We start from the raw sequence: 12,063 nt of genomic DNA on the forward strand, positions 1-12,063 counted from the left end.
TCTGCCCGTTTTAGTATCTTCACAAGCAAGTTTGTACAGGCAGCTGTAATCATCCTTATAGACTGAAAGAAAAGAAGTTAACCACCAGCGGACATAATCTTCTGTTATTAGGTTTGTTGTCGTTTCAGTATTGGCATTCCGATAGCGTTGCTGCTTTTTGTAATGCATGGCACCCAGAGCTAGTAGTTCGATCATCAATAACTTAACAATATTAGAAAAATTTACCACAACAACCTGCGAATAGGTTTTTCTTGGATCTCGAGGAATAGTATCTATGAGTGGCTGGTCCACACGCAGAGCTTGGCTTACACCAGTAAAGGAGAGTAAGATGAGGATGAAAACAGATTGTGCAATCATTGACTGATTTGATTAGTATTTCACAGATCCATTAGTCACATGGCTTAATAAGCATCTGGACAGAAGCGTTTGCTATAAAATCAAATAAACAATATAATCATTTAACAAATTTTTTAATTATTATTTTGACTTAAAAACTATAGCTACTAGCTGTCTCTTATGTTCATTTTCGAAATTAATACTTAATTCAAAAATACAGTACAGTATACTGCAAGAGATTTCTGAAAAGTAAAGTACATTTTTTTCCTTAATAATGGTGTAAAGGAATGGGATAAAATGCGGTGGAGAGATCAATCCATTAATAACGTTCAAAGGGACTGCTATTCTAGTTTGGTGCTACTGTCACCTCACAGCTAATTCCAGTGTCCGTGAAGTTATTCGTTTTTTTTTAAAAAAAGGGGATTCGCTGAGTGATCATCTGGTTGCCGTGTATGGCCAAAAGGTGATGTCAAAGAAGCAGGTGTGTTTTTAGTGAAATGAATTTACAGAGGGCCGTGGTCACATTGAAGATCTACATCGGGCGGGCAGGTGTTCATCGAGAAGACAACATTTTGCGCATTAGGGGCATCGTTCTTGAAGACCGGCGAGTGAAACTGCATGTAATTGCATAAGTGGTAAAATTGAGTAAGTCCACTTTTACGAAATTGTTCACAATATCCTTGGCTTTTAAAAGATATGCTCCTGTTGTGTGTTCGGCAATTGACAGAGGAGTAGAAGGCATAGGGAGATGTGTCTGGAGAATCTGTTACCACGAAGGCGAGGATTTTTGATGATTAGTGATGAATTAAACAGAAGAGCAATTATAGTAAATGGAATGATGTCAAGATTGTGTAAAAGCTTCTGCAATGAAATGAAACTGAATATTCATTTTATGAATGTCTGGGATGAGTTTGATAAAAGGAAGGAGTATTTTAAGAGAGATGGATTGTGCGCTTGGCATTTAGAACATTTATTGATAAAGGATAGAGTAAATGGTCAGAAAACTGGGAAACGGGATTTGCTGGGGAGACAAGTAATAGAGTCAACTGTAAATGTAAATAGTACTGAGGTTATTAATGGCTGTGAATTTGGAATTAATTTAATCCTAAATCTGTTGGCGCTGTATGACAGAGAAGAGTTAAAAAGGAGATCATAATTACAAATGATCTTATGTGCAGGTTATGCAGGACGAGTGGTGTGTAGTTCGTGGAGTATGGAGTGAGTTTGATGGATGGAAGGACTTATATAAGATGGATGGTTTGCATCTGAATGAATTTGGTGTGCTGAGACTGGAAAAAGTGTTGCTGAATGAAGTGAAAGTGGATGTGCAGAATCAGGGAAACTAGAGCTATTAGGGGAAGGTGGAAGTGGATATGCAGATATCAGGGAGGCAATTCAGTGTAAGAATGTGTATAATATGCCTGAGCTGATAAGGACAACAAATCAGAATGGGATAGTTAGTATAAGGCATCAAGATAGGGGTGGGACTAACAGGCTTCTGTACTTCATGTACACTAATGCCAGGAGTATTAGGAACAAGGTTGAAGAATTTTGGGCCTTAGTTGGCTCTTCGTGGTCTCACTAATGCCACAGGTTATTGGAATTAGTGAGGCATGGCTGACAGAAGATGATGTAGCTACTGAGATAGAATGTGAAGGGTATAGTGTGTTTAGGAAGGACAGAGAGAAAAGTGGAGGGGGGGAAGAGTGTCATTGATGATCTACAGCCAAGGAGAATTGAAGTTGAAATGCAGGATAGTGAAGAAAGCACATTTAAGGCTATTTGGTGTGAGATTGAAACTAGCAGAACAAAATATACAGTTGGGTTCTGCTATAGACCAGGTGATGGAATAGATGGTGGATATAGTATGCATAGACAAATAGATGCAATGAATGGAAGGAGGGGTAATTATTATGGGGTATTTCAACTATGGTAATATTGGTGTTGGAAGGAGGAGATGACACATGTGAGGAAGAAATTGGATTTTATGCAGTTATTAAGGGATAACTACCTGAGACAGCATGTAATGGGATATACTAGGGGTTCGAGAGTGCTTGACCTAGTAATTGCATCTGAGAATTTGACTGTAATGAATATGACCATGTTGCCACCAACTGGTGGGAGTGATCATAAGGTCACTTATGACCTGGGAGGTGGCTAAATGTGTGGAATTTTCAATTAAGAAAGGGTACATGTGGAATTACCGGGCTGGTAAGTATAACAAGCTTAGAAGATTGCTTAGTTCAGTGCCATGGCATGTACAAATGCAAGGGCTGGAGGTTGATAGTGCATCGGAAACGGTAAAGGAGCGTTTGAAGGAGGTAATGGCTGATTGTATACCTAGAGTACGGATAGTAAATTAAGTAGGGGTTAAATGGATGAATAACACCATTAAGGTTGAGCTGCAAAAAACGAAACAACTGTGGAGGGAATTTAAGAAGAAATGTGACCTACAGGCCCATGAACAGTATAAAGCACAGGCCAGAAAGGTAACGAGTGTGGTAAGAAAAGCAAAAGCGGATTATGAAAGGAAATTAGCAATGCAAGCTAAAGAGAATCCCAAACAGTTTTATCGATATGCTGCAAGTAAAAGAAAAATGTATATGGCAGAATGATTTTAAGGAATGCCGATGGTAGGGAGGTAACTGAATCAGTTGATATAGTTGAATTACTGAGCGAGCACTTTTCAAGAGTATATCATCCAGGTGGCGATATTGCAGGAATGAATGAACCGATAGCTTATATACGGGAATTGAGGTGAATGAAATGGAGGTGAATAGTAGATTACAAAACCTTAATGTGAATACATCTGTGGGATTGGATGGTATACCAGTTCGAGACTTATGTGAAGCGGCTAAAGAATTGTCAGTGGCCTTGACCATTTTGTTTAATTTGATTCGTGGGTCTGGGTTAGTCTCGAGGGGGGGGGAAAGAGGGAAAAATAGTTCCACTGCATAAAGGAGGTTCCAAGACTGCTGTTGCAAATTACTGACCGATCAGCATATCAGGAGTCGTTGTCAAGGTTTTGGAGAAAGTAGTCAAGAGAAAAATACAGGAATGGATAGATGAAAATTGGATACTGTATGGGGGGCAGCATGGTTTTGTGAAGGGTAGATCATGCCTCACTGACTTGCTCACGTTTTATAACACAGTGACAGCTGAACTGGATAAAGGTAATGGGCATACAGTGATACTGCTGGACCTTCCTAAGGCATTTGACAGAATACCGCATGGAATTCTAATCAGTAAACTGCAGCATATGGGGATGGATTTAGGGTTGGTGAGATGAATAGTAGGGTGGTTGATGGAGACATATCAGAGAGTAGTTTATTCAGGGGTAGAGTCCAAAAGACGACCTGCGACTAGTGGTATGCCGCAGGGTACTGTTCTTGGACCACTACTATTTAATTTGTTCATTAACGATATAGGAAAGGATCTGAGAGGAACAATTCATTTGTTTGCTGATGATGCAAAGTTGGGTAGAGCAATAGTGAATGCCCATGATGTCAAAATTTTGCAGGATGATTTGGATAGATTGGAGGATTGGTCGAAGGAGAATGGATGTCAATTTAATGTGGCAAAGTGTAACGTTATGCATTTTGGGGATGAAAAGATTAGCAGCAGTATACCAATGTGGCAAAGTGTAACGTTATGCATTTTGGGGGTGAAAAGATTAGCAGCAGTATACCACATTGGTGGAACTGTACTCCAGGAGATTGACGAGGCCAGGAATTTGGGAGTGTTGGTGGATAGGGAGTTGAAGTTTAGCGGGCACATTGCAAAAGCGGCTAAATCAGCTCATCAAATCACTTGGTTACTGAAGAATACTTTGACAAGCAAGTTATTGTTCCTCTGTATCGAGCCTTGATAAGACTCCATCTTGACTACTGTGCCCAGATCTGGGCGCCAGGGTTTCTTCTTGATGGGGAGGAGGTGGAGAGGATCCAGAGGCGAGTGACCAAGATGATAACAGGTCTATGGAATGAACCTTATGAGAACAGGTTGAAGATTTGTGGGTTGCAAAAATTGGTTGATAGGCGGAAAAGGGGTGATATGATTGAGACATTCAAATTACTGAAGGGTTTCTATAAGATTAATTCAGAGGATATTTTTCAGTACAGGACCAGGGACCATAATTGCCGTATACTGTTTAAGTGTGCAAGAGTGTGGTTAGCAAGGTTGTTAGAACTAGGTTTTTTATTTGGAGAGTGGTGAATGAGTGGAATAAGTTGCCAGAGTCTGTTTTGGGTGCCATGACTGTGAATGAGTTCAAGGCAAAGCATGATGGATACTGTGTGGATGTTGAGTAGTTGTTTAGGGCCTCCCTCGATGAGTCTAAGGACTCCTTGGAGTTTCCCATAATAATAATTATTATTACGGGGAATAATAATAATAATAATTTTCTCGCTCGTCTAGTCGCAGGAGACGAGCGAGAAAAAAAAAAAATGTTCCCACTGTCTGAAAAGTCATGGTCACAGTATTTTCTGGAATCAAGGCGTTATGTTAGTGGATTTCTGACCGAAGGGAGGAGCAATCAGTACAGCGCATCACTGTGCAAAGTTTGACAAACTAAAAGCCAACATTCGACACAAACGACCAAGACTTCTGATAAAAAATTTTTTTAGCAGGTTTTATTCTCCCGGAAACTAGGGTTTTTCATCCCGTATACAGACAAATCGGCCCTTCAGAACACACGCAATTTTCAGACATAGCATACTAGCTGTGATGGTGGTGGACGGTAGATTCCGCTGATGTAGTTGATTGGTAGTAGCGGTTCGGTAGTGGTGGAGACAGAGAGTTGTACAATTGATGTCCTCCCGCGATGAGTCTTCGGGCTCCTTGGACTCCTTCGGACTCCCCTCCCCCCGATATAACGTCTTCAGACTTCCATTTGTTCGGCCCCTTCAAGAAATACCTTTCCGGAAGCCATTTCACTACGAAAACTGGGTGTGGACACGAAAGTCTTCGGTACTGGTATTGATAAACTGGTCTATGTTTGGGAAAAGTGCATCAATAAATTTGGAGAATCTGTGTGGGGAAGTTGTGCATGTCCACTTATTTCTTGGTGTGTAATTTCGACTTTCTATTATTAAACATCTTCCAGAAAAAAAATGTGTTACCTACCATACTTTTCGGAAACCCCTCGTATATACCATTTTTCCATGGAAAGTTTCGATTATAACACATTCATGGAGAAGATTATATATATATAATATCGTTTTCCTAGTTAATTGAATTACTAAAAAAACAAACACCGCTTTTTTGTGAAAAGACTGTACTTTCGTTTAATTCCTTATAAAGCATACATGTTTTAAAAGCCTACTACAGGCTTTTAAAACATGTATGCTTTAAAACTACTATAGGCTTCTTTAATTTAAAATGAGTTCATGATTTCTAACAAAAACATTCAAAAATTATAATTTTAATTTTTAAATATAAAGTCTTGAGCGGTGAGCTTCATATGATCCTCGCTATATGCTTTATCCGTCTATTTGTCTAAGTGCATACAAGATCGTCCGGACAGCTACTAATTTGCTATCTTTATTAAAATTATCAAGTATATTCACTCTTGACATCGAAGGACAGTTTATACTAGAACCTGGGTAAAATGCACATTTTCGTCATGAGTAGGTAAATTTCTACACTCATTTCTTCACTTTAGCGCAGATTCACATAATTACCTTCATAATCACGTACAAATACTAGAATTCGCTACTGTCATTTATTTATTTTTGTTGTAATATTTGATATTTATTTTATATTGTAATATTTTACAAAATGAAAAAAATACTTTTTTTTTCATTTTTTTTTTTTTTTCAGTTAGTAGATCGGTTAAGGAGTTGAAGATGTTTCTCCTTGTTAATTTTTTTTCCAGTTTTGAATTATATTAAAAATGTTCACAACGTAATGACTTGGGTGATTTTTTTTAATCAAAAACTTTTTATATCTTTAATTTTGTGCATTCTTGTCAATTTTTTGAATACTTCTTTGAAACAAGCATTTTTGTTTATTTTTCGCTTCCCTAGTTATAATTTTAGTTCTATTGCTTTGCGATAGATGGCGGTATATTTCATTTGTATTAAATAATATTAGCTGTTGGAGCTTGTTGGAATACCTTAAAAGGACTGCCTTTCGAGAAAAAAAAAATCCTTATTTATTATTATTATCATTATTTTAAGTGTCAATCCCACACGAAATATTGCAAACCTATAGCACATGTAAGGAATGGTTGTTTTATATCGCGCACTGAAAATCATTAATCATATCTACATCCGATTGAGTAGTTTTCTGCATCTTGGATTATTGGTGGTATTTATCTGGATACAGCATAATATGTTGTTTTGAAATACTGATTTTTTCTTAATTAGGCAACGACTTATGTTTTACATGTGTAGAAATCAATAAATATACAGTACAGCCAAAAGTTGTGTTTAAGAGAATTAATCCGGATATGTTTGGAAAGTTTATTTTAAAAGAAGCATATATTTTAATATATTTTAATAACCAGTCGGATTTCGAATGAAACTAATTTTGGAGCATCTAGGAATTTATTAAGAAAACGCAAGTCGCTATAATGAAAGAGGATTTTGACTTGCAATTCCATTTAGTCTGATACTTTTTTTTTTAAAGTCCACGCAATTCCCCCCCCCCACACCCATCGTACATCTCATGATACTAGATCCGCAGACAAAAGACAGATTCGATCCTACTCGTTGACCAGAAGAACTTTTTTTGAGGGTTCTTTTAATCAAGCATTGATGTAAGATGCCTTTCTTGTAGAAGAAAATGGGATTTTTAATCCTACAACTAAGAAACATTGTCCGTAAAACAAACACGATATTCATACAGTACTACTAGTTAGGATTAGGAATACAAGATAGCTGTATTTGTATTTTGTAGTTAGCTCCCTTCTCGTCTAGCACATTAAAAGAAAATAGATTCAGCTGCTACAGATAGCTGAAAGCTAAGACTGGCTTCTTACCGTTTTCCAAATCTTAGAAATTAAGAGTGTCGTTTACTCTGTTTTTTATTAACTTGGTGTTAAAATGCGATAGCGGATTCATTGAATTACTTATATTCCTTTAATTAAGTGAAGTGGATTTAACATATACAAATGGCATTCCCGTATTTGACACAACTTCATGATGATCACTATTGTGAGACTTAAGATTTATAAATTTTCTTCCTCAACTGAATTAAGAGAAAAATCCAGTTGAAGTTGTTTAGTCTGTGACTGACATTTCAGACAAAACTAAGATTTGAATAAGCCATGAGACTAAACCATTTGCTTTGATTACTCGTCTGGAACCTTCCATGATAGAAGAAATGAGCATCTTGCTGGATTACAATTTCTTCATCTAACTGCAAGCCTAGGAAATGTTTTCGTAACATATCTAATTACTTGTTCTTAATGATAGCCTCAGAGGAAATGAGTGATCAGTAATTATCTGAGTATTTCTCATGCTGTTTACTGAATATCATTAATGTTTGATGACATCTGGATGATCCTAATCCTATTAAATTAAACATTAATTTAATAGGATCATTCAAGTGTTTAACGATAGAGGAAATCAGTGTCGAAATGCATTTTGGCCGCTCAGTATGCACTTCCCCTACATATCGCGCAATGAAAATCATTTCTCATATCTGCATCCGATCGAATAGTTTTCTATACATTTGATTATCGGTGATATTTATCTGGATACAGATAAAGTGTTATTTTTTAATAATGTGTTGTTATTAATTTTTATGTAATTTGTGATACAAGCAGTTTACAACTTGAAGAATAATATAATAACAATTGATTCCTCCTGAGCTTGATGAAATTTAATAAAATTTGAAATTTCTTATTAACATTAGATAAAATTTGTGGAGCCATTTTGATGAATTATTTTAATGATAAAATTAAGAAAAACAAAACATGTTTCAACATGTATCTATTTTATGTATGACATATGTATTGTACACACACACACACACACACACACATACATACATATATATATATATATATATATATATATATATAGCTTTACCAATACCTGAAAACTGGCTGGAAAACATGTACACTTAACAACATAGCTCGTATATTTCACATCATATAGTTCACACCACAGCCTTAGTGTTATTATAATCAATAATATATTAAGTTTAAGGCTTTGGAGCAATGTTAAGTCGCACCAAACGCTAGATGTTCTGGCAAAAGTAGAGAAATAGAGAAAGTAGAGAAAAGAAACTACAGCTACATTTAGAACTATTCTTATGGTAGACTACACATTTTAGTGACAAACGAAAGTATGTTTAGTGGATCGATTGCAGGCTGGTTAATTGGGAAGTGAAGCGTGGGGCGACCTTTTTCAGTGAGTCTTAGGATGTTACAGGGATGCCAAATATTTCTAATAATAATAATAATAACAACAAAATAACCGATATGTGCACTGGAAAAATAAACCCTTGCATGGCCAATTTCTTCGAGATACTGAGGACAAAATTGATGTTAACAAGACGTGGCAATGGCTGCAATATAGATATATTAAAAAAGAAACAGAAGAATTTATTCTCATCATCTCATCATTTTCATGTATGCAAAAAATATGGCTTTCCCACTTCTGATAACTGGTGGCAGTATGATAAAATAGAGACAGTATTGGAAAACGAAATAGCAAAAATTCTCTGGGACTGTAGAATACAAATTGATCGGCATATGGAACACAACAGACCTGACATCACAGTTGTCGAATATTGATAGATTTGGATTATCGATATCGCAGTACCCAGTTCTAGCAACATTAACAACAAAGAACTTGAAAAAAATTACTAAATATCGAGATCTGGCAATCGAAGTGGTCGGTTGTGGATAAAACACACCAAAGTCGTCCCAATAGTCCCAATAGTCAGTGCACTTGGTGCAACTTCAAAGAAGCTATCAAACTATTTACAGCAATTAAAGATCAACGAAGTGACCCCATATGATCTACAAAAAACAGCATTACTTGGAACAGTCCATATTTTACGATGCTATCTGACGGACTATTCTTAGATTCTTGGGTAGAATTTGAATTGTTCTGTATCATCAGTCAAATTGTTGTTTAAATGATATCTTGTTTTGACTGTGTATCAATTATATGAATAAAATAATAATAGTGACATTATGAGAAGTTAAATGATACTAATGCAAACAGACTATAACATTCACAATAAGAAATTTCTCATGAAAATGATGTAAGTTAAATTTTACTGATATAAATTTAAATACCAGATCATCAATAAAGACTTAGGAAAAATTTTTAGCCAGATTTTTGAACTGTGCGATGTGGTACTTATGAATTTTTTAGATAACCACATCAGGGACTCTATAAAACATTATTCTTTTAAAGTCCGATAAAATTAAAAAATTCGCTCACTACTAAAATTTTATCCTTTCAATTCATATCAGTTATTTTCAGATGATTTTAACTATGTATATTAATATTTATTATTATTATTTTTTGAGATACATGGTTACATATTCGAGTTACAATTACACATCTAATGAACTTCTTATTCTAATTTGATTTTCTTAAGAAAGAAAGTAAGAAAGTGCTTACTAACATTAATTAGAAAGAATATGTGCGCGGAATTTACTTTAAATTTATTTTAAAATTATACGTAACTCACCTGATTCCTTCTGTTAATCCATGATGTTTTACTAATCATGTCTTTACGCTCAATATCCCTAATGTAAAATTCTATATGTTTATATAGTCGTTTATATTTCTTGTGTTTAATTCAGGCCACTCCATATCCTTTTTCTCCACCCAGAATGCTCAACAATACTTTTGGTGGGTATCCATCTGTTTCACACAGATCTTTTCCAAACTTCAGGTGTCGAAGGTCAATTCCTATTCTTCTAGAGTTCCGTGAAATAAGGCGAAAAGCGAGCTACGCCTTCTTTTTTAATGACATAATCCTTTCACGATAAATAAAACATTTTAAGAAATCGGACAGGTCCTATTCACAATCTGTATAGCGTAGGTGCCTCTGCCATGTAAGAATGCACCTACTCATGAAACTGTCACAGAGAGCGCACGAAAGGTTTCTGTACCTAAACACATGACACAGTTTGTGTCAATGATAAAACGTTGCTCTCTAGAAGCCATTGCAATCTTGTCTTTTGAAAGCTTTCGCCTCATTAGTGGAGTGACCGAAATGGTAAAGTGTAGTGACCTTTAATTCAACTGCACCCAAAGGAATAGGGGCGGCGTGTAACAGGATATGATTATCCTTATTAACTGATGTAGTACTGTATCAATTGATAAAAGGAGAATGGACCCAAAGGCAAACAGAGTGTGAACATGCGTGTGCACTCGCACACATACTGTGATGATAGAAGTAGTTAAACTGAGTTGTATCGTGACTGTATAAATTCTAAATTTACGTAGTATGATTTTTTTTTTTTTTTGCTACTTCTTTTGTAGTTCTTTGCGTGGTTGTTTGCAATAGTGCAACATCGTTCATTTATCATTAATGTGCTTTTCCAAGCAAGAGGTTTCGGGTTCGAATCCTGTCACTGGCATGGATGTTTTTGATTGTTTTTAATTGGGAAATTGAATCGTGGTGAGACCACCTCCCGTTTATTGGAAACTTCTAGTGGATTGAAAAAGTTTCATGTTTAGAACTTTTGGAGGCAAAGTTTCTAAAACTCTGGCTATATACAAATATATATAAAAAAATAATAATAATAAAGTATAAAAAAATTCCTTGTTCCGCCTACAGCACTGATGTACTATAAAAGAGTGTTTACCAAGATTAATTTCTATTAATTTCTACTAATAAATTATGAACAGATTTCATGAATGACATCAACAATGTTACATCGAATCTGTCAAATAAATTCATCAGAATCACATTACTTGTTTTTACAAGCTACCATGTTTTTACCATTTTTAGTGATCCTTTTGGCAATACAAGAGCGCCTTTAATCTATTGAACCTAAATGTCCTCCATAAATATCATAAGTATTTGGTTTCGATGTAATTTGATGATATGGCTTAATCTTGTCTTAGAACATACTTTCCATTGTTCATTCCAACAAAAATTCTGAAACAATGCACAGTCGTTTACTTACAGATTAAAATGCTATAATTTAATGGCTCAGATAAAATGACAGCATTTTTGCGAAATAACTTCTTTTTTTTTGTTTATAAATGACAGCAGTTTTTATAGGCATTTTATAGAATTTATTGTCCATTTTTCTTCAGTGGATTTCAATGTTGTCTGAAGATGTTCTACGGCAAGAGTATCAGAATGATATTAAAACATACTTTCGTATGTTTCGAGAATTCTTTTCCATAAAAATAGGTTTGAATTTGGAATCCAAAATAATAAAGTACTATGTATTTCTCTATACTTTGTGATGATTACTAAGGAAATGAAAACATGAATATCGATAAATGAAATTTAACAATTCATTTACTTTATAAAATAATCAATGCATTTGCTTTGTAAAAATATACACGTAATTAAAGAATTATTAAGAATGCATTATGTTTGTAAAGACATGAGATTCTAGATCATGTGGGTGTCCAGCAGGCTAGCAGGTAGAAGGTGATGAAGTTGTCAGGGTACCCTTGATTTGTTCCAGTCTCGCTTCTGGTCAACTACCAGAAGCAAGATGCCAGTTTAAATGATAATTCGTTTCTCAATTTTTATTTATTTATTTATTTTTGCTTGTTCGCCTTGGATCAT

The sequence above is a fragment of the Typopeltis vanoorti genome, chromosome 10 (genome assembly GCF_054136105.1).
Source record: "Typopeltis vanoorti isolate ZY-2024b chromosome 10, IOZ_Tvanoo_1.0, whole genome shotgun sequence".
In the NCBI taxonomy this organism is placed as follows: domain Eukaryota; kingdom Metazoa; phylum Arthropoda; class Arachnida; order Uropygi; family Thelyphonidae; genus Typopeltis; species Typopeltis vanoorti.